The sequence below is a fragment of the Mobula birostris genome, chromosome 24 (assembly GCF_030028105.1).
Source record: "Mobula birostris isolate sMobBir1 chromosome 24, sMobBir1.hap1, whole genome shotgun sequence".
Lineage (NCBI taxonomy): Eukaryota > Metazoa > Chordata > Chondrichthyes > Myliobatiformes > Myliobatidae > Mobula > Mobula birostris.
In genome coordinates this window covers 43,641,057-43,662,800 of record NC_092393.1, presented here as the reverse complement: position 1 = coordinate 43,662,800, position 21,744 = coordinate 43,641,057, and the positions used below count along the sequence as shown (strand labels likewise).

The 21,744-nt window shown below is 42.3% G+C and overlaps 1 protein-coding gene across 3 annotated transcripts in view; it reads left to right on the top strand.

The window, feature by feature from the left end:
• Nucleotides 1-21,744, top strand: part of wipi1 (WD repeat domain, phosphoinositide interacting 1) — a 111,468-nt gene that overhangs the window by 12,877 nt on the left and 76,847 nt on the right. The window lies entirely within an intron of this gene.

Below are 21,744 nucleotides of genomic sequence, written 5' to 3'. Positions count from 1 at the left end.
TAACATCAAAGAACTGCACATCATGGTTAATTGTTAATGCTTTTGGAAGATTTTTCATATACATCTCTAATGGGCTGAAAATATTGGCATGAAAGTGATGCTAGATTTATTTCTAACATAACGTCAAATAGTTTAGAAATAGAAATTGGGGAGGAAATTATATCTCTACAGAAATGTGATTCTTTTTGTTTTCATTGACAAATAACAAAAAGTGTTTAAGTGCATACTACGCATGCTCTTCAACATGAGTTTTTAATTTCCATAAGACCATGGATACAGGAGCAGAATTCGGCCATTTGGCCTATTTGAGTTTCTCCAACCTTTCATCATGGCTGATCCGGTTCCCCCTCGGTCCCTATCTCCTGCCTTCTCCCCTTATCCCTTCATGCCCTGACTAATCAAGAATCTATCAACCTCTGCCTTAACTATACACAATTACTTGGTCTCCACAGGCACCTGAGGCAATGAATTCCACAGATTCTCCACCCTCTGGCTAATAAACTCATCCTCACCTCCATTCTAAATGGATGTCGCCCTATTCTGAGGCTGTGCCCTCTGGTCCTAGACACCCCCACCATAGGAAACGTCTTCTCCACAACCACTGTATCAAGGCCTTTCAACCTATCGAGTTTTCCCGCCTCACCCCCATTCTTCTAAATTCTAGTGAGTACAGTCCCAGAGCCATCAAATGTTCCTTGTATGATAAGCCTTTCGATACAGGAATCTCTTTTTTTGTGAACCTCTTTTGAATCCTCTCCTATGTCAGCATATTCCTTCTTAGATAAGGGGCCCAGAATTGCTCACAATACTTCCAAGTGAGGGCTCACCAGTGTCTTATAGAGCCTCAACGTTACATCCTTGCTTTTATGTTCTAGTACTCTCAGAATGAATGCTAACATTGCATTTGCCTTCCTCATCATCAACTCAACGTGCAAGTTAACCTTTAGGGAATCCTGCACAAGGACAGCCAAGTCCCTTTGCATCTTGAGATTTTTGAATTTTCTCTCCATGTTAAAGAATAGTCTACACCTTTATTTCATCTACCAATCTGCACTTCCCAACACTGTATTCCATCTGCCTTTTCTTAACCCATTCTTTGAATCTGTCTCTGTCCTTCTGCAGCCCCTCTTCTTCCTCAACACTATCTGCCCCTCCACCTATCTTCGTATCATCTGAAAACTTGGCCACAAAGCCATCAACTTCATCATCCAAACTGTTGACATACAACATGTAAAGAAGCGGTTCCAACACAGACCCCTGTCAAATGTCACTAGTCACCGACAGCTAATCCAAAAGGCTCCTTTTATTCCCACTTTTTGCCTCCTGCCAGTCATACAATGCTCTATCCATGCTAGTGTCTTTCCTGTAATACCATGGGCTCTTTTTTTTTTTAGCAACCTCATGTACGACACCTTGTTAAAAGCCTTCTGAAAATCCAAGTACACAACATCCACCAATTCTCCTTTCTCTATTTTGCTCGTTATTTCTTCGAAGGATTCCAACAGATTTGTCAAGCAAGTTTTTCCCTTAAGGAAACCATGCTGACTTTGTCCTATTTTGTCATATGCCTCCAAATACCCTGAAACCACATCCTTAACAATTGACTACAACCACTGAGGTCAGACTAACTGGCCTATAATTTCCTTTCTTCTGCCTCTCTCCCTTCTTGAAGAGTGGAGTGATATTTGTAATTTTCCAGTCCTCCAGAGTCATGCCAGAATCTATTAGTTTTTGAAAGATCATTACTAATGCCTTTACAATCTCTTTATCCACCTTTTTCTGAGCCCCGATGTGCAGACCATCTGGTCCAGGTGATTTATCTACCTTCAGACCTTTCAGTTTCCAAGAACTTTCTTCTTAGTAATGGCAACTGCACTCACTTCTGCCCCCTGACACTCTTGAACTTCTGGAATACAGCTGGTGTCTTCTACAGTGAAGACTGATGCAAAATACTTATTCGGTTCATCCCTCATGTCCTTGACCCCCAATGTTACCGCTCCAGCATCATTTTTCAGTGGTCCGATAGCTATTCTCACCTCACTTTTACTCTTTATATATCTGAAGAAACTTTTTCATAATTATTGGCTAGCTTACCTTTGTATTCCATCTTCTCCCTCTTTATGACTTTTTAGTTGCCCTCTGTAGCTCCCCAGTCCTTTAACTTGTCATGATATTTCCTCTATTATATGTCCTCTCTTCTGCTTTTATGTTGGTTTTGACTTCCCTTGTCAGCCACAGTTGCGTCATCCTGTATTTAGAATACTTTTTCTTTGGGATGTATCTATCCTGCACCATTCATAAGATACTTTATTCTGACTATGTGTGTTAAAGCTGGGAGTGGAACAGCAATGTGTTTTAAAACCTTGGGGTCAAATGAGACTGGGTCCAGGGGGTGTGAGGAAAAACATGGAGAAAATATTTGCCTACTTAAACTCCCTAGGAGTGACAACAAATATAAGTGACAGTCATACTTTACAGAGGGTGATGAAATTAGAGGCAAGGAGCTATCAATAGCCTCTTAACCAGAGAAACAGAGTTTGAAGCATCCTGTTTACCTGTTTCCAACAGTGAGTGGTGATTCAATTTAAATGTTCACGATGGATTAAGTTACACTGTGGCATGTGGCGTACTCTTTTAATTTGATGCTAATGCGTACCACGTACACTTGAGTCTTTAGGCAATATTTTAAAGTGTGGTTTGGTGAATATACGACGGCTTGAGTTTAAGGGTGTGGACAATGGCCCTTTGTATGTAAATTGAGTTTATCAGCCTGTTTGGGCACAGTCCCTTTGGGAGAGGCAGGTGATGTAATGCCATGGATATAAAAAGTCACTTGAAACAATGGAAGACTGGGAGATCGTTTCACTGAACACCTACGCTCTGTCCGCCAGAGAAAGCAGGATCTCCCAGTGGCCACACATTTTAATTCCACGTACCATTCCCATTCTGATATGTCTATCCACGGCCTCCTCTACTGTAAAGATGAAGCCACACTCAGGTTGGAGGAACAACACCTTATATTCCCTCTGGGTAGCCTCCAACCTGATGACATGAACATTGGCTTCTCAAACTTCCGGTAATGCCCCACCTCCCCCTCGTACCCCATCCGTTATTTATTTATGTACACACATTCTTTTTCTCTCTCTCCTTTTTCTCCCTCTGTCCCTCTCACTATACTCCTTGCTCATCCTCTGGGTTTTCCCCCCCCCCCCTTTTCCTTCTCCCTAGACCTCCTGTCCCATGATCCTCTCATATCCCTTTTGCCAATCATCTGTCCAGCTCTTGGCTCCATCCCTCCCCCTCCTGTCTTCTCCTATCATTTTGGATCGCTCCCTCCCCCTCCCACTTTCAAATCTCTTACTAACTCTTCCTTCAGTTAGTCCTGACGAAGGGTCTCGGCCTGAAACGTCGACTGTACCTCTTCCTAGAGATGCTGTCTAGCCTGCTGCGTTCACCAGCAACTTTTTTGTGTGTTACTTGAAACAATGTTTCAACATACTTCAGAATTTCAGGGTTTGCCTGAGTATCCTGAAACTCTCCAGGCGAAAGCAAGTCACTGGGGCTGAGGCTGTGGTCTGTAACTAACAGGCTCATGGATCAGCTGTGACTGACTTCCATGCTCTTCAGTTCTGATGTTATTTGCTTGCTTTTATTGTTTCCCCCATTTATTTTTTTCTGCACATTGGCTGTCTGACAGTTTTTTAATGGGTTCTGTTGGGCTTTTGTTTTGTGGCTGTCTGTAAGGAGACAAACCTCAAGGTTGTATATAGTATACAACTTTGATAACAAATGTACTTTGTACATCAGGAGTGCAAAGGCAATGAAGGGGTTGATTATAATTTCAGAAAATACTGCAATAAAGACATAGTACTCACAATTTTTATATATGTACAAGTGGAATAAAATTTTATTTATAGCTCTCTTCCTGAGAGTTTACTTTCTAGACAACAGCATCTGGAGACCAGATTAAAGATTAGTTTTGTCACATGTACATCAAAAGATACAATCAAGTTGTGTCAAGTGAAGTTTATTGTCATTTAACTACATACATGTATATAATGTATATAACCATTTCATGTATATAGAAAAGAGACAGAGACTATGCATCTACAGTCCCTGTTTATCATGGGTTCCTCTGACCTTCTGAGAGTTCTCTTCCACCCTTCCCATTATTGGAGAATCCATTCATTAAGTATCAATGCTCCCCAGTAGCTGGAAGAGTGTCAGTTCTAACGTAATGTACCTTTTTAATTGGGCTGAGATCTTATTTGTTTAGCTAAATGCCAGCACCTATGAGGAGCTCAATAGATAAATCAAGAATGCCACGCTGGTACTGGCATTACACAGAAAAAGCTTGACTTTGCTGTTCCTTGAATCTTGTAATTCAATATTTAAATTTTTGTGTGGCTTTTCACAAGCTATGATTGGGTGACCCACAGTAATTTTACTGTTACTTAGGTGTTGCAAAGCAGTCTCAATGATATTACTGACCCCAGAAGAATAATAGTCATGCCTCTTTGCTAATACTCCTACTGCCTCCAAATTCTACTTTTTTGAATTTGACTTATAAATAATGAAATTGAGATTGGGGTATGTGAGTCACAGTTAGTGCCAAACACTGTGTAATCCATCCCAATCTCATAAGAAGAGTATCACTGAACTGCTTGCTTTGAAATGCCAGAGGCAAATACACTGAAATTCCTTCCAGGTTCTCTATTCTTTCCAAATATATCACTGAGTTAGTGTGTACATTTAAAAACCCATCGAACATTGAAAGACCCAGGTTGAGTGGACATTGAGGTGAATTTTCCTATAGTAGGGGAGTCTTGGACCAGAGGGCACAGCCTCAGAATACAAGGGTGTCCCTTCAGAACAGAGGTGAGGAGGAACTTCTTTAGCCAGAGGGTGGTGAATCCATGGAATTCATTGCTACAGACAGCTGTGGAGAACCAAGTCATTGGGTAGATTAAAAGCAGAGGTTGGTAGGTTTTTGATTACTAAGGATGTCCAAGCTTGCAGGAGAATGAGGTTGAGATAAATCACCCATCATGGAATGGCTTAGCAGACTTAATGGGCTGATTGGCCTCTTCCGCTTCTGTGTTTTACAGTTTTATGGTTAATATCTAGGTCTGAAGTTGTACTGGGACAGGAAGGCTTGTTTCGCAATGAAGAACACATAGGAACAGAAACTGGCCATCCTGTGGTTTTGATTTCCACTGGAAACATTCTTCTGAAATGTTTTACCTAATTATTTGTTTCTTAGCTCACAAACCATTAATCAGGTGCATTAGGAAAAACAAATTGCAAAAACAAAGTCAAATAACCGAAACAAGCTAAATCATTGTGATTTGCTTAGCTTACAAAACTGGTTTAAAATGAAGAAAAACAACAGACTGTTGGAGGGACTGAGTGGGTGAAGCAGTATTGGGGAAGGCACCTCCACCCACTAGCCCACCCCTCCACACCCCCACCACCGCTACTTTATCATTTCATGTCAGAGACACCTTATGTACAGACACACCCGTGCATAACATCACTTTATCACTTTATGGACATAAAATCAATGTACATGTATATTGATTGTGTTTTTTTTTATTTTTGTGTTCTTTATCTCATTATGCTTTTATTTAATGCTGCATTGGATCCAGAGTAACAATTATTTAATTCTCCTTTACACTGGTGTACTGGAAATGACTTTAAACAATCTTGAAAGGGATGGTCACCGTTTCAGGTTAAGACCTGTATCAGGACCCATGTAGGGTCTTGACCAGAAACATTGATCATCCCTTTGTCTTCACGGTTGTTGCCTGAGTTGCTGAGTTTCTCCAGCTGGTTTGGTTTTGCACCATATTCCAACATTTGCAGTCTCTTGTGTCACTGCTTTAAAAATAACTAAATTACTCAGAATCGGTGGTTTTTGTGTCTTGGAAGAAGCTACTGAATAGTAAAGCTTGTTCATGAAATTGCATATTTCCAAATGTTTCCCTTTTCCTGTTTATTCAATAGCTTGGATTACTTTAGGTAAAATTGATTGTGCTATAACATATTTCTATACTACAAAATTGGTGGGTAAAGTACAATTGATGGATAAGAAAACATTTTCATTATGTGGGCAACATTAGCTATAGTGCAGTCACGGTCAGGTAAACCTGTTTAAATCTGTGCTTTGAAGGATTCTGCTATAATGTGAGTTTTCAAAACAAAAGGTTGCCTGGGAATGTAACTATTGTGTTGTAGCAGAGTTACCTGTAGCACATTTTCCTGTTATTGTGAAGATTGAGGCAAATTCTTAATGCCAGAGTGGAGCAGCATCAGTGTTTCTTTAGGGCTGAAGGAGTGGCACACTGTGGAAAGGTATGGAATCTGCTGAAAACCATTCAAAATGGGGGCGGCATGGTTGGTGTAACGTTTTCACAGCACCAGCGACCCGCAGCTCTCTGTAAGGAGTTTGTATGCTTTCCCAGTGACCATGTGCTTTTATTCTCAGTGCTCCAGTTTCCTCATACAGGGTAGTAGGTTAACTGGTCACATGGGTGTAAGGGGCAGCACCAGCTTGCTGGGCCAGAAGCGCCTGACACCAAGCTGTATCTTTAAAAATAAAACTTGGACTGGGAGCCAGTTATGTATTAGTGAATGGAGGTGTGATGGGTGTTACGTACCCCGTAACTGGGTTGCCAAACCAGCAGAAATGGACCACTTAGTTGGAGTCTGGATTACTGGAACTAAGGAAGTTTTATTAAAGGAATAAGCAACACAGTAGTCTAATAGTAAGGATATAAATGCAGCAGCTTAGCAATGAATAAACACACATGTACACGAAACTATGATAATAGGATCAATCAAGCTGTATCGCAGTCTAGGGGTAAAATGATCAGTCACAAGTGACACAGAGTTCAGTTTAGTTCAGTTCGCAGTAATCGCCGTCGTGCCGTTGGGGAGAGAGAGAGAATGAATGAATATGCAAATCGGATTCCAAACAGACCTTCGATATCCCTCACAGTTAGCTTTCGGGCAAGTCCATTGTAATGTCTTCTGAGGTCACTGACTGTGACCCCTCCGTTCCAGATACGATCGTTCTTCTGCGGTGAACCCGGCACCCAGGCAAGGGCGGACACACACACACCGGGTTCCCGCCCGACCGTATCTTTCTACCCTGTGCGTCTATGGCTGGTCCCGCAACCAGACCTCCAAAACTCCCACCAACTTGTGGGGGCACACCGCTTCCAGGGTCTCGTTACCTCGTGTTGTCGTGTGTCTGTTGCCTTAGCGAACCTGTCCCTTTTTATCCCCCTGCTGGGATATCGCCTGTCCATCAAACTTCAAACAGTTCAGGTTCAAAGCAACCGGTCTCTGACAATACTCGAAACTGTGTCTCCTCTTCGTTAATCCCTCTCGTCTCTCATTAACATTCTGAATGTTCCCCTATTGTCCTCTTATTGGCATCAACCTTTTGATAACTGGTTCTTTTGTCACATGGGTGAATGTGGTTTGTTTCAGTTAGGATATCACAAGCAGAATGTTGCATGGGTTGTAGAAAGTGGAATATGGAGAATAGGGGGTTGGGAGGAAAGTGTTGGAATAATTATGTCCAATACAGGTCCCAGCAACAAATAAAGTAGAGACTGGGACAGTTTTGAAGAAATGGAAGTTTTTGCGATGGTGAAGAGGTTGGACACTCCTCTTAGGTATTTAGACAGGATAAGAGGTTCAGTTGTTGCTTAGACCAACATCAGAATGGGGAAGAGGTGTGATCGAAGTGACCTTGACCGTAATTTTCAGGTCTCAGAGAGCACCTGCATAAAAATTATTATATCTAGGGCTCACAGTACATTAACATGATCAGTAAGTTGTAGATATAATAATCCAAAAATAAATGTCAATGCCCTTTTGAGTAGAGAATGAATTTTTGGCCAACCTTTCTTGGAAAAAAATCAGATAGTTGAGCTTAGCTTACCTTTCCTGAAATTATTCTTTCTTTCTCTTTCATAAATTTTAAAATCTTATGAGGCAAAAATAATAAATTTCTGAATTCCGGCTTTGTGGCAAAAGAAAAGCACAACAGCGTTCCTTCCACCTCAGGTGACTGAAGAAGTTCGGCATGGGCCGCCAAATTCCCAAGACCTTCTACAGTGGCACCATTGAGAGCATCCTGACTGGCTGTACCGCCACCTGGTAAGGGAACTGCACCAACCCTGACCACTGGGCACTGTAGAGAGTGGTATGGACAGCCCGGCACATCTGTGGATATTTGGGACTTTTATAGCAGCAGGAGCAGAAAGAAGGCCTGGTAGATCATCAGGGACATAAGTCACCCCAACCATAAACTGTTTCAGCTGCTTCCATGTGGCAAACTCTACCACAGCATTAAAGCCAACACCAACAGATACAGGACAGCTTTTTTCTACAAGCCATTAGACTTTTAAATTAACATGTCAGTACATTGCAATAGAGTCATAACACAAAGACTTTTTACTCTCTCACATTGTGGGATGGATGCAAGATTTAAATAAATTCTAATTCTGGGTCGAATTTGATAAAAGCACACACGGATTTCACCTTCAACTGAAATGAGACAATTTCTGTCCTTGCTATTGATGCTTGTTAAACAAAACTAAGCTTGCTGACACGTGTAAGAAGTTGAAAACTGCAGCAAAATGTTCATTGCTTTCCTTTGAATGGCAGGATACTCTTCTTTCATAGAAATCCAGAACTTGTCCAGGGGCAGGTCAGTAAATCTCATCTTGAGTGTGTGATCAAAGTGCAGCTCACAAAGTTCTTCCTCTACTCTCAAAGTAAAGCTGTCAGGCTGAGCAGAAGATTCAAAGAAAGGGTCCCTCAGCCAGTCATACACATGTTGAAAGGGAGGAAAAATACTGCTCAATTTTGTTCTGTAGTTCTTCCAGGTGGTTTTCAATGAGACTCACGACTTTTCTGATATCCCTCCTCACTCTCAAGCCCAAGCAGAAGTGGAAACATTTCAAGATTTCCTTTTGCAGCATGATTTTTCCAAAGATACAATTTCCTTTTAAATCCAAGAATTTTGTCACTTGAAATCAAAACATTTTCTCCAGGGCATTGCAGAGACTTGTTCAACTGGTTCATAGGATGAAAAATATTTGCTAAGTAGGCTAATTTCTGCAGCCATTCTTCATCTTCAAATCACTTAGCAAAATCTGGCTGACTATTTTCTTGGAAGTACCTTTCAGCTCAAACACCCCGTTGCAAACTCTTTCGCTGCTAAGCCACCAGATTTCTGTATATAGCAGGAGTTTGGTGTACTCTTTGTCCAGGTTTTCACACAGTTTTTTAAACATTTTCGAGTAAACTGGTCTTAAAGCTACTAAATAACTTGCTTCCTGAGTCTTTACTGACTGTGACTTTATTTTCAAAAGCTTTGATCTGTTTGTTTTGAAATTCCAATAGTCATTTAAAATAACCAGCACTGTTATGTGTCATATGGCTGTGATTTGTAGTTAATTGTCTTTTCAATTTTGCCGGAGCCATTGCAACATTTGTAAGTTGTTTGCCACAGACTAGGCACAATGGAATAGGACAAATTAGATCACCAGTCCATGTAAAACTCATTGATAGGCAGCTTTCATTGTAAAGATGTGGTACCAGCTGATTACTTCAGATCCGTCCACTGCTTTTGTCTGCAGGACCCAGAAGAGGCTGGTGGACGACTTCTGGGGCAACAGGAGGCGTTGGTCTCTGCTGCAGTCCTGTGTCTTCTGATCGCAGAGGGCGGTCTGTCATTGGTGTGTGTGCACACCCAGCTGGCGGCTCCCCACCTCAGGGCCCAGCAGAGATACCTGCATAGTGACCACCCTCCGAGATGGCATGCGCTGGCGACGCACTTCCTCCGCCAGGGATGTTGCCTGCAGGAGGACATGTGGCTTCCCCGGTGGACAGCATCAGCTGCGCCACTTTGAGGGGACTGCCTTACCTTTACCGAGAGCTGTTGAGGGGCTTGGGGGTCTAGCCTCATCCAGTCAGGGTGCTCCTACGCCTTTGGAGGACGGTGCTCTAGCTGCGAGGGGGACCCGTCTGCATTCTATCACGCTGGGTGGTCCCCATCCTATCATGGTGGGTGTCAAGCGGACCGGTTCCAGCGGCACCACCACCTGACGGGCCGGAATTGCTCGTCAGTAGCAGACCTCGGGATACCTCACGGGAGAGGGCCCTGCGTAACTTGAGCCTTCTCGCAGGAATGCCTACTGTACCTTTCCACGACTCTCCAAAGCGTTTCTTGTACAGGCTGCTCTTGCACACCTTTCAATTCTTTGCCTTCGCTTGCCGATCAGTCTCGCCTTAGCGGGACTGTTTTACCATCTGGCAGCGGAGGAGGTCCCCAGGGGAAATCTCCTTATGCAGGAGTCCTGCTCCTGTACATTGGGGATCTGGGGTGGGAGGTGTTGCATAGGGCAGTACCGTGCAACAGGTCTTTAAGCAGGTTCACTGACGCCCTGTCCATTTGTCCATTCTGTGGCTGGGAGGAGTCAGTGTGCCACGCTTATATGGAGTGTGAGAAGCTGCAGCCCCTGTTTGAGTATCCGAAGGGGCTGCTGCTCAGGTTCTGGCTGCACTTCAGCCCTGTGCTCGTCATATACGAGCACCCGGTACGGAAGCGGGGCGGTCACCAGGAGGTCAAGAGGGCCATTCACAGGTCCAGACAGTGGAAAGTCGAGGGCTCTGCCAAGGCTGACTGCCTGCCCCCTTTCCGAGGATGCGTTCATGGGGAGGGAGAGCATGAGGTCACAATTGGTACAGTGGGCGGTTTCTGGGAGTAGTTGACCACCCAGAGAATTGATAGTTTATAAACAGTAGTAATCATATTTTAATTTGAATGTATTCAGTCTTAACTTAATGTTGGTACTTTGTGTGTTTGTGTGTAAATAAACTTGTATAGTTTTGTTAAAAAATACAGACTTTTTTTGTGTCTGTTTTTGCACTAGTGCAGTGAAATGACTCAGAAGATTGTAATTGTTCAGCATTGACCTTATCAGAATTGTCCATAGCCCTAACCTAGAATACTCCTCTTCAAAAGTCGCCACACTGCACCAACTTTAGAATGAAAATTTTTCTCCAATTTTTCTACTATGTAGGTAGAGTTTGTTCACTCTTATAATTCAGTTGGCAGTGCACAAGGGGAAGTTGGGGGAGGTAATTCAGGAAGGAGAGGCTGATGTCACAGCCCAAATTGGGCGAGTCCACTCAATGCTTGGAAAATGCCCTTGACGCTCCTCATCAGCTTACCATCCTCCCGTCCATACGATACAGCACTCAGCATCAGCCTATCGTCCTCCCCTCCGTGCAATACAGCTTTCACCATCACCCTGTCGTCCAGCCCTCTGTGCAATACAGTGCTCCTCATCAGCCTATCGTCCTCCCCTCTGTGCAATACAGTGCTCCTCATCAGCCTATCATCCTCCCCTCTGTGCAATACAGCTTTCACCATCAGCCTACCATAGACAATAGACAATAGGTGCAGGAGTAGACCATGCGGCCCTTTGAGCCATGGCTGATCATCCACAATCAGTATCCAGTTCCTGCCTTATCCCCATAACCTTTGATTCCACTATCTTTAAGAGCTCTATCCATCTCTTTCTTGAAAGCATCCAGAGACTTGGCCTCCATTGCCTTCTGGGGCAGAGCATTCCAGATATCCACTACTCTCTGGGTGAAAAAGTTTTTCCTCAACTCCATTCTAAATGGCCTACCCCTTATTCTTAAACTGCGGCCTCTGGTTCTGGACTCACCCATCAGCGGGAACATGCTTCCTGCCTCCAGCGTGTCCAATCCCTTAATAATCTTATATGTTTCAGTCAGGTCCCCTCTCATCCTTCTAAGTTCCAGAGTATACAAGCCCAGTCGCTCCAATCGTTCAACATATGACAGTCCCGCCATCCCGGGAATTAACCTTGTGAACCTATGCTGCCGTCAATAGCAAGAATGTCTTTCCTCAAATTTGGAGACCAAAACTGCACACAATACTCCAGGTGTGGTACCATCCTCCCCTCCGTGCAATACAGGGCTCACCAATTATCAGCAGCCTCCCCTATCTCGTGTTTAAACAGTGAGAATGGATTCAAGTAAGTAAGCACTATCCAGCTGTGGGCTGCCATACTGGGCTGAGGGACCTCAAACAAGATTGTTAACGGGGCTGTTCAGTTACTGCCCACCACCGTGAGCGTGAGCATTGCACCTTGCGCAAAGTTCAAAAAACAAAGTTGTTTTATTTTAATCGATCTCTCACTGAACCCCTGGTGACCTCTCACGGAACCTAGGATTCCACAAAACCCCGGCTGTGAAACCCTGCTCTAGAGTTTAAAGAGAATAGTGCGAAAAATCAAAAAAAAATCAAGTGAATGGTAGTTCTGTGGGCGAAAACACCTTGTTAATGAGAGAGTACCTTCTGTATCTAATAAGGTGGCCACTGAGTGTTCGTTCATGATTGACTGCTGCTGTAGCCCATCTACTTAAAGTTCAACGTGTTGTGCATTCCGAGATGCTCTTCTCCACACCACTGTCATAATGCATGGTTATTTGAGTTACTGTTGTCTTTCTGTCAGCTTGAATCGGCCTGGCCACTCTTCTCTGATTTCTTTCATTAACAAGGTGTTTTTGCCCACAGGGTTACCATTCACTGGATTTTTTTTTTGTTTTTCATAACGTCCTCTGTGAACTCTGGAGACTTGTGTGCGAAAATTCCGGGAGATCAGCTGTTTCTTTCAGAGATACTCAAACCACCCCGTATACCACCATCAATCGTTCCACAGTCAAGGTCACTTTCTTCCCCATTCTGATGTTGGTCTAAACAACAACTGAACCTCTTGACCACGTCTGCATGCTTTTGCGCATTGAGTTGCTGCCACATTATTTCCATATTAGATATCTGCATAAACCACCCGCTGTGCAGGTCTACCTGAGAGAGCGGCCACTGAAGGTATATGACGCACTGACGGGAAAAGCAGAATGAAAGTCCTTTTGGATGAAAAATGATGTTCAGGTGGAGGAAAAGTCTGCTCATTGGAAACTAGCTGTTTTGACTGAAGAGCGACAGGATTATCAGTGTATGTCAGCAGATTGCATAACAAATATAAATGTTAAGAAACAGGAGGTGCCCTAAAGCTTTTATCTCATGGTCTTAATTACAGAAAGCATAGAATTAAAGTAATTAATAGAGGGCTTAAAGGAGAGTTGAAAAGAACCTTTGTTGCACACAGGATAGTGGGATCTGAAACTCACTGTTTTAGAGAATGACTGAGAGAATTCCTCTTCACAAAAAAAGTACTTGGATGAGCACTAATAGCATATGTCTGCAAGGACTGAGTAATAGAATTAGCATCTGCAGATTTTCTTTTGCTTGTAATAGAATCAGGCTATTTTTTTAATTGGCTGGCATGGGCATGAGGGGCTAAAAGGACTCGTTTCTGTACCATAACTTTCATCTCTGGTCAGTCACTCTAAATACATTGGGGTTGAACATCCTGAAATGCTTCGATATTCAGTTTCACATTGGGAGCAAAATAATATGCACTTGTTACCATGTGCCGAATTTAGCCTTATAAATTGGCAATTAATTTCAAAGCATTATCGCTGTAAATCCTGGAAAGTCTTTCGGATTACTCAATGTCTTTATGCATCATAGGGTGGAATTTAAACTAATGCCTGATTGTGTTAAGATGTGTGTATTCATGTGCTTTTAGAAACTGTAGTTTGTATGCATAAAAGGCTGCTGTGTGTGTTTGAGAATTATTCATTGGTATGCAAAGCTGTCATTGGTTGCAGCGTTTGCCAACATGAGTACCCACAAGCAATGCAACTTCAGGTTTATTGATCTGCAACACAGGGGTAACGTGCTTTAAATGCGAAGAGTAGTTATTTCTGGAAATTTTCTAGCTACATCTCGATACACAGGAGTAGAACCAGGTGGGGGCAGTCCTACCCAACTTCAGGCTGCAGGCTTATCAGTCCTAAATATACCGACAGCATCACAGCCTACTGCGATGACTAATCTGTGCTGCGGGTCTAATTACCGGAATTACTTCTGAAGGCGCTTACTGGGGCAGGTGCTTTGTTTAGGCAGCTATATGTAATAGTACACCTGTGAATGTCGGGAAAGCCACATCCCAGTCCATAGCAATAGATTTCCACCCAGCCAACTCTGCCCTGCTTACCTAGCTCCCATTTTAACATTTCCTCGTATTTAATTGAACATCAGAGAAGAAAAGGGGCTTGAAAGACCCTCTCTTTATATTGTTGTAAGGCACAGTACTAGTTTGTTTACTGCAACTGAGCATTCTGTGTTCAGTCAGAGCGGCAACCAGGTTTTTAAAATCAGCATGATGATTAGTATCTGTAAAGTTCCATGGGGAAAAGAATTCTGAAAGTTGCAAAAAATGTAGAATATTAATGAACACAAGCAGGGCTGAAACACTGCAATCATGATTTTGTGATGTTATAGGCTTCCACTACAGCATCTTACAAATGCAAAAGCTGCCCTTGGCATAGGAAACATTGCAAAGATATTTTACAGAGATATTCAAAGCAAAATGCACTCAGATTCATTGAAAGTCATTTGGGGGAGTAGAAAAGGCTTGATTACAGTTGAATATTCTGTTCATTTTTTAAAAAGACTGAGTCAGAATTGATCAGTATCCTTACAGGGAACACTAACTGTCTATTCCAATGCCAAGTAATAAGAGACACCAGGGTCTATTCTATCCTAATTTATCCAGCTCAGCATGTGCTTGTATTTTGTATTTACATCAATATGAAAGTCACAGAGCTGGGGTAGAAACTTCTGTCAGAACTTCGTGAGCTGCCTGTATTCCAGTCCCGTATACTCCTCTCTCTTTCCTTCATTCTCACTAAGTTGAAGAGTAGCTTGTATTCATACATTTGCCTCAAGTCTCCAGAAAGGTTCCAAACCACTTTGCTTGAATTACTTTATAATGTACAGTCACTGCTACGTGGTCAGAGTTTCATATCTGTTTCCCACGCTTTTCAGGTCCTTTTCTTTCCTTTGCTTTTTCCTTGACTTGGCACATTTAAATTGATTTTCCTAATTGCTACTGGACTTAAGTTGGGTTCTCCACAACACTGTTTTAATTTACAATTTTTTTTTTGGCTGTGTGAAATTTGATTTTGCCTTTGGTTTTGCAGTTCAGAAATAAAAGGTACTGGGAAGAAAGTCACATCCAAATACGTAGTAATTAACTGCACCATTTCTTATCCCCCTCTGTGAGAAATTCATAAGTTTGTCTTCACCTCACGATATCCCCTAATGAGTTGAGAAATTTATCATTTACAGTTAGATGCAATTTGTTGTCCAGCTATTCTAACATGGCATCATAATGCCTCTTCAACGGATAAGAGATTCTCTGATTACAATCGGAGAGATAGGACTGGGAACAGGTGTAAAAGGCCCTCGTTCAAGTGATGGTGGTGGCATGACGTGTTTCATGTGTTACCAACACTGAAATGGTGGCTACTATTGATGTGGCACAGCAGCGTTAATGTACTGCAAGATTTTGTTTTGTTAACTTCACCTCAAATAGATCCATGGACAGCCTTTTGGAATTGAGGATGACTTGTTTGCACCGAGGAATGGAAAAAAACTTCTGCCTGATTTCCATTACTGTGGAATAGCCAAATGATCTTGACAGAGCAAGGTGTTGGTCCAGAGGCTCAACTGTACAGTTGGGGCAAACGCACATGCTCTCTGTACAGAGAGACACACTCTGACCACACATTGTCATCCTCAGCTCCCTTTTCTCCCTCATCTACCCTACCCTCGGACATTTCTCTATTCCTTCCTCAATGTCCCTGCTTCATTGGTCCCTGTCACTCAAAGCTCTCTTCTTCTTCACTGATCTCCCTCCTGGATACCACATATCCACAGATGAAGGGTCATCGTTTTTGATGGGTGAGAATGCTAGACAGCTGTACTGCTCCTGCAGGATGAATTTACCCTGCATCCAGTGGGAACAGAATGGCATCCAACAGGACGCTGCAGTTTGCCAACACTGGGCTGCGCCAAGAGACCAGCTGAAAATTGTCCTGAGGTTTTGGAGAGATCCGGTATTGTGGGCTAGGCTGTTGACTTCTGGTGCTGGGAAGGCGAGTGGCTGGAAGAAAACAACAGGTCCCTGAAAAAGCCAATCCACACTAGTAACTCTTAGATTGAACCAACTATCAGCAAACAGAAATTGTGACGGGTGCTTGATCAATCAAAATGTTTGTGAATAGCATTTCAAAATTTTAACTCGGTGCGAGGACCACACATGTAGATTGGGAAGGTGTTAAGATACAACAATTCAAAGTAAATTTATTACCAAAGTACATATGCGTCACCATAAATAACCCTGAAATTCATTTTCTTCGAGGCATACTCAACAAATCCATGATAGTATAATAACTGTAACAGAATCAGTGAAAGACCACACCAATCTGGGCGTTCAACCAGGGTGCAAAAGACAACGAACTGTGCAAATACAAAAAGAAAGAAATGATAATAATAATAAATAAATAAGCAATAAATATCAGGAACATGAGATGAAGAGTTCTGGAAAGAGAGTTCATAGGTTGGGGGAATAGTTCAGTGATGGGGCAAATGAACTTGTGTGAAGTTATCCCCTTTGGTTCAAGAACCTGATGGTTGAGGGGTGGTAATAGTAACTGTTCCTGAACCTGGTGTTGTGAGCACTGAGGCTCCTGTACCACCTTGATGAGAACAGTGAGAAGAGAGCGTGTCCTGGAAGGTGGGGGGAGTCCCTGATGATGGATGCTGCATTACTGTAAGCAAATTAAAATGTAATAATTACAGCCATAACATTCCTGATTGATGGGGGCACCCACTAGATTGGATTCTTCTGTGGAGAATGTAGGCACAATCCACTGGTAATTTCTGGGGTTCAGGAACGTATGGATCTATGCAGCAGTCTGTACTGTATGTGAATTGAAAGGAAAACTGAATACATGTATCGCTTCAACAGGACCCTTAGTCTGAAACTGAGGGGAGCACAAAATTGACAAAGACACCAAATGTAAAGACCTTGAGCGAAGGAAGATGTTGACAAAGTACTAAATGCGATTAAGTGCCAGCAGTAAATATGATGGGAGAAGTGTGCAACCATTGGTTTAAAAAAAAATCATACCTGTGTTGTGTGAGTGATTGTGAGAACCTACAGTCAGAGGGTGGAAAACTGTGGGAGAAGACTGCACACCAATGACTGGAGCTTGTTTCTGTTGTCTGGAGGTTATCCCTCTCAAGATTAGAATGGCCATCTGCAACCAGATGGAGTGACTGATACCGATTTCTGAACACCGAGTCACAGTGTTGAAGGGAAGTGTGTGTGTGTGTGTGAAGAGCTGTAGAAATGTAAATCTGAAGATGATGAAATAGCGGAAGTCATACCCATATCAGGAATACTCGGGTAAAAATTCAGGCACCCCCCTGTATTGAAGAAAAACAGCAAAGCAGGGGGTCGAATCCGAGCTGGGAGAAGGTAAATTCAAACAGGATGCAAGAAAACTTTATAGGAAGAATGTTACTGGAGCATCTTTTGATCAAGGGAGGAGACAAAATATATTGAATAAGTGTTTCCAGGGTCTTGTAACTGATAAGTGTTGCTTAATTTTTTCAGTGATTTGCTTACGTTTACAGTACAAACTCTCTGGTGCTTCCCACTCTCCCCTCTCCCTTCCCCTTTTCCCTACCATGATTCCTCTCTCCTTGCCCCCTTGCCAATCTCAGTCTGCAACAGAGACCCGTATCAGAATCAGTTAAATCGTTACTCACAGATGTTGTGAAACTTTCTGTTTTCAGCAGCAATATAGTGCAATATGTAAAATTACTATAGTACTAAGCGAAAGTCTTAGGCACCCTAAAATGTACCAAAGACTTTAGCTTGCTTTTCAAAGATGCAGACTTGGTTCATCACCTGCTTCAGAATCGCGTGATTCCATTACAGGTGCTTGATTCTTTGCCTTTTTATTTTGCAGTCATTAATGGAATTGCATTTCTCACAGCTGTAGTTAATAAGGCTGTAAACATCCACAATTTTGTTTTATTAAAATGGTAGAAACATGGTTTCTTCCACATTTTGAAACAACAGAATAACTGGTTTGCTTTAGAGTTTATTTATGTGGTTCGTCAGATTGAACAGTGTCAATTTTTTCCCAACTGTATAGTAAATCTCTCGAGGGTTAGATCAAGCAGGACTATGCATTGAATTCTGTATACGTCAATGTTTATAATGTAACTAATGAAGCTATTCAGCTGCAGGCACAAATTGTCACATGAGATTACAAAGATGACGCATTAACAGATCACTGGCTCAGGCAAAGCCAGGAATAGGTCCGTAATATAAAAGCTCAAATACTGAAGGAAAAATATTAACTCCATAGATGTTTAGATTCGTGGAGGGAGAAACGGTTAACCTCTCCTGACATTGAACTTTCATCAGAATCGGTTCTGAGCACACATCCTCAAACTGAATCATTAACAAGAGAAAATCTGCAGATGCTGGAAATCCAAAGCAACACACACAAAATGCTGGAGGAACTCAGCAGGCCGGGTAGCAGCCGTGAAAAAGAGTAATGTCGGCATTTCGGGCTGAGACAGACCCTTCATCAGAACTCAATCTGGACGGAGTCATGAATTGCTTCTTAGTCCAGTTTCTATCTCGTTGTTTACAACATTTTCGGCCTTCATGATGCAATCTTAATATTCCTGTATACGTACCTAACATTCAGGAATGATAGAAAAAAAGAGGCATGAGAGTAATCCTATTAATTTCAGAATATTGTCACAATTCTGAGTAAAGGGATGTGTTCAATAACAGTGATGGGCCTCCAATAGCCATCAAGAAATGACTTCACTGAATAGTTTGGGTAAATATGAGTAGAGAGCAGATCTTTAGGACAATCACTAGATAAAAAGAACAATATGGGGTGCAGTAGTAGCTCCAGTCGTCAGGACTGATAATGGGATGTGCTAAATTAGAGACAGGAGATACATTTTGTGAAGACCCAGCGCTTCTATGGTGGGAATTAGAAAATAATCACAAAATGTCATACTGGACTTGTCTTCTGCTTGTAAGTATTCTTTCTTTCCTGTTTTAAATGCTTTAAAATGTAGAGCATTTATATCTTTTTATAAATGTGGGCCACAGATGGGATTTGCATACAATGGATGGTTTGTAAAAGAATTATAATGACTTATGAAGAAATAATGTGAGTTGCATCATTAAAACCTGGGACTTTTTGCAGATCTGTACAAACCTGAAAGAGCTCAGTGAGTCAAGTAGCGTCTGTGGGGAGGAAAGTAATGTTGAGGCTTCTGCACCAATCCAATTCCTTTGCCCCTACAGATGCTGCTCGACCTACTGAGAGGTCAAGATTGTTTGTTGCTGCAGATTCCAGCATCTGAAATCTCTTCTGTTTCAGCACCACATTGATGAATAAGAAATACCATAAGACCGTGAGACATAAGAACAGAATTAGGCCATTCGGCCCATTGAGTAGGCACCACTATTCTATCATGGTTGATTTATTATCCCTCTCAACCACATTCTCTTGCTTTCATCCTGTAACCTTTGACACCCTGACTAAACAAGAACCTATCAACTTCTGCTTTCAATATACCCGAAGACTTGGCCTCCATGTCTGTGCCAATGAATTCTACAGATTCACAACCTCTGCCTACCCAAGAGGTGATTTTAGAACTTTACTCCTATGGCAATTAATTCCATAAAATCAATCAAGGGGAGAACAAACATAACTGGAGTGATAGTTATCTAAAAACAAGGCAAGGGGATAATTATTTTATTTAACACGAGCAGTCGGCCAGTTTGTTTCCATGGTTTGTTTACCAGAGTAACATTATTATCTTCTGCTGACCTCATCACTGTTGCTGGGGTAGAAGTTCATCCTCAGTCATGTATGACAAATGGCCATTATAGTACTGGCTGGATATTGTACAGAACTTTGAACACTTGGTCCTATTGATTCCAGTGGCATTTCATTAATTGGCAGAACTGAGTAGATTTGAGAAGTCTTAACATGTTTAATTGTGTTTCAGAATGTAGCTGTTATAGATCATTTTTAACTGTGCTCCAATGTTTCAGTTTGCAAGAAAAGATTTTATGGTTATTTTGTACTTTACAGACTGTTTCACACCTAACATGATTTCACAAATATTGGATTGCTTCCTCTATCTGGGCCTAGACTGTGGAGGGTATGCAACTCCAAGGAATGGAATGGCAGACATAAAGGGCTGCAAGTAGAGTCAACACATTAACTGTGAGGAAGAAGATTCCTCTATGAGGGATGATCAAAATACTAATGAGAAAGCAGGTGGCGAGGTTTTTTTTTCTCTGTTTTCTTCAATATTTACCCCTCCACCCAACCCAACCTCCAAGAGGACCACAACCTTGCCGTAGGGTTGGAGGCTTGTGTGCCTCAATGACCTGGAGAGCTATGCTGGCTGGTATCAGGGTATTATGTTTTGGCTCTTGGTAGGGTCACCCATGCCAAACAGGTCAAAGGGTAGAGGACAGACTAAAAGTGGTCCACCGGTCCTCCAGGTTTGGGGGTTCATTTCAAGGCTAACAACCCTGACTGGTAAAAAACAAAATTGTTATGGAAACAGCAATGAAGAATCCTTCTGTATCTGTGTGTGACAGTATGGACAGACAGAGATGGAAGACCTTCATTGCTGCCCTAAATGCGAGCAGCATAACGGGCAGTAAGTAGGAGGTCCCAACCCAAAGCATATTAGAAAACAGGCTTTAGGATTTGGGATGAAACCTATAACTTCCAATTCAGGTGACGACATGGAGCCAGGAACTTTGAAACTAAGGAATGAACAGAGAGCTTAACTGTGCCGCTAGCCTCATTCCTGCTCTCGGGTAGCAACCATCTACAGAAAAGCACATCCTTATGTGTTTATGGTAACATAGGTCTCCTGCCACCTTTCATCTAATCACATCAACACTTTCTCTTTACCTCATGTACATATCCCTGGAGTACAAGTTCATCTTCTTAAATTTGCCTGGTGAAAATGACCACTCTGTAGGATGTGAATTTTGGTGAAAGACCAAATTCCCTCTCCCACTTATTCGACCAAGCATGTGGATCTAGTTATAATGTAGTGGAAGTCATGGATATGGTTTTGATTGCAACATTTAAGAGAAGTTTAGACAAGTACATCGATGGGAGGGGTACGGACGGCTATGGTCTGGGTGCAATTCATTGGGACTAGGCAGTATTACAGTTCGCGGGCCTGTTTATAGAACAGTACAGCATGGGAACAGGCCTTTCAGCCCACAGTGTTGTACCAAACCATTTAAATTAATCATCAAAATCACCAGAAAGAGGGTCGGAATGTGTTGTGGATAGAGCTAAGGAACTACAGGGATAAAAAGACGCTGATGGAAATCGTATACAGACCCCCAAACAGTAGTAAGGATGTGGTGAACAACTTACAACAGGAGCTAGAAAATGCATGCCAAAAGGGCAATGATACAGTCATCATGGGGGACTTCCATATGCAGGTAGATTGGGAAAATCAGGTTGATGCTGGATTCCAGGAGGGGGAATTTCTAGAGTGCCTATGAGATGACTTTTTAGAGCAGCTCGTGGTTGAACCCACGAGGGGATAAGCTATTCTGGATTGGATGTTATGCAATGAACCAGAATTAATTAAGAGACCTTGAGGTAGAAGAACCCTCAGGA